This window comes from Montipora capricornis, chromosome 14 (assembly GCF_036669925.1).
Source record: "Montipora capricornis isolate CH-2021 chromosome 14, ASM3666992v2, whole genome shotgun sequence".
Lineage (NCBI taxonomy): Eukaryota > Metazoa > Cnidaria > Anthozoa > Scleractinia > Acroporidae > Montipora > Montipora capricornis.
This window is the reverse complement of record NC_090896.1, coordinates 38,837,086-38,839,585: the sequence shown is the minus strand read 5'-3', so window position 1 is coordinate 38,839,585 and position 2,500 is coordinate 38,837,086. Positions and strand designations below refer to the sequence as shown.

Genomic DNA, 2,500 nt, shown 5'->3' with positions numbered 1-2,500 from the left:
AAATGAAGATGGAAATAGAGTCAGATGAAGATAAAGGTCATTTAAATTACGTAATATTGAAAATCTTTCACTGTGGCCCTTACTTTATACGTTCGTCCAAAGTCACTTCCTTCTTATTGGTCAAAAATGCAAAACTTGTTTGTGAGATTGAAATGTATCAAGTGTTGTTACCTCTGCACCTTTCTCCGTCCCCAGCGTATCCGGTTTTGCAAGTGCACTGGTAGGAACCAAGAGTGTTGTTGCATGTAGCATTTTCATGACACACAGGTGAAGAAGCAGTGCATTCATCAACATCTACAACATAAGGGAACAACTTTAAACGAGATTAACATGCGGTCACTCTCCAAACCCGACCCACTAAGTTTTGCTTTAAGTCCAACAGGATCACAAAACGATTGGTTTTAGGGTTAGGGTTAGGGTTAGCTTCAAAATTTCAAAGTTCAGCTACTGGTCGTCATTATTCCATTCAACAAACACTTTCTTGTTCATCGCAAAATGTTATTTATTTGGCCACTTGTTCCAAATGCAACCTGCAATATGTAGGCTCCACCTCGACTGAATTTAAAGTAAGATTTCGTAACCACAAGTCGAACATGCTGAAGAACAAAAGAACTTGTCAATTGGCTAAACACTTTAGTAACTCTAAACATGAAATTTCACAAATCAATTTCATCATTATCGACGGAAGGCTGGTATGACAGAGCCTCGAGGGAAAAGTTCTTTTAATTTGGGGTTGGATTGTAGAATAAACAAGTGCTTTCTAATTTTTTGAAGAAATCGATAGGCTTTTAATTACAAAAGAGGCTTATTGGAGTGCTCAGCTGTTCTCTCTAGCACCCCACGGCTTAAATAAAAGGAAGGAATTTCATTCAAAAAACAGAATTTGTTATAATTAGTTTCCTTTCCCATAGAGTACGTTCCTACATGATCAACCGTTCTAAGGCCCTTTTCTTGGATTCCGTCAGGCCTTTAGGTTTTAGATGAACTCAAAGGCCCTGACCGGGAAGCTCATTATGATTTACATTGTTTAAAGGCCCCTCTAGGGGTTTTGGTAATTTTTTTGCTTCGTTAATTTAGCTTTTTTGTCGTCTACAAATTAGCACCACTTTTTGTTCTTCTTTTTTGCAATCTTATATTTTTTTGACAGCTGTCACTTGTATTTATGTAATTGTTAGCGCCCGTTTTTATTCAAACGTTGTCATACCTGAAGAAGGTCTTTGACCGAAACGTTTTATTAAATTTTTAATTTTAAACTTTTTTTACGTCAGAAGTTGTCCGTCCTCGCTTCTTTTTTACTTACTACAGTCGTTCATGTTGTGAGGTTTGGACTAGGAATCCCCCCCCCCCCCCCCACACTCATCAGGCAATTTTAACTGTTGAAATTGGAAAGCTGGTAGTTCACTACGGAAATTTGAATGGTTGCTATAGTAAATGCGTTACATTTAATGAGCTGCTAGTTAACAAAACATGATATAAGGGGATTCTATGTTACAATCTAAAGTTCCGGAGTACATATCGGTTTCTGTGGGGGCGTGAACTTGCTAATTTGTTTCTTCTGTTAAGGCTACACAGTTCTTTCTTAAATATGATTATGAACTTTTCATTCAGACAAAGATTACATTTCTTCGATAATGTTGCTGTAGGGTCTACATTTTTTAAGAAATTTCCAATTAATTTGAGACGGTTTCTTTGCGTCTTGTAATGCACCAGTCAATTGAAATCCCCACCCCCAGGTCCCGGGGAAGGGTAAGGAATTTGACATAGACCCTGGTCAAAAAGCATCGAAACCCCCTTCCCCTGAGGTAGAAATTGAGATCAAGTTTCCCTATCCTTGGGGTAAGAATTTTAAAACAATCCTCATTTTACTTTGGAAAGAAATTTCAAATGTTCTACTTTGGGTTTGTGAGGTTTGCATTTTAGTTACTGGTAAAATGCTAATTTAACACTCAATTTTTGTTCGGCTATCAAATAAGGGCAAAACTTCTGCAACGTTCAAAATGAAATGAAAATTGCGCTGCGTATCACACATACTAAATTTGCCTGGCTCAAGTGAAATTTAACGGAAACCAGGAATTCACATTGAATATCATTTGCAGTGGATGACGAAGTTAAAACATGATATACGTGAATTAAAGCAACTCTTACCCCCCTCGGGTATTCCCGACAATTTCGGATAGGCTGGTGCGGCCAAGGTTCTCAAACCCTGACCCTATTTAAGGGCTGAAAATTGAGATTCGTTACCCTTAAAAGGCCCATACAAGCGATAAAGGTCCCTTTAAAATCGCCTTGTTAAACTTAAAACTTGTATTCAGGCGTGTAGTACAGTTTTATTTCACAATTATTCCATGAGCCCACGTTGGAGACTTACCTTTCTCACGCTTTCCGCCTTCTTAAGAAACTCTAATGCCAGTGCTTGCTCCCAGTTCTGCTCTTGCCTTACGTGGGGACGGGGCCCAAAGTCAAAATCAGTCAAATGCAGAACCCCCAGGGGACAGGCCAT

The 2,500-nt window shown here is 38.7% G+C and overlaps 1 pseudogene; it reads right to left on the bottom strand.

The window, feature by feature from the left end:
* LOC138031960 (PE-PGRS family protein PE_PGRS5-like) overlaps positions 1-2,500 on the bottom strand; it is a 30,054-nt pseudogene that overhangs the window by 14,394 nt on the left and 13,160 nt on the right.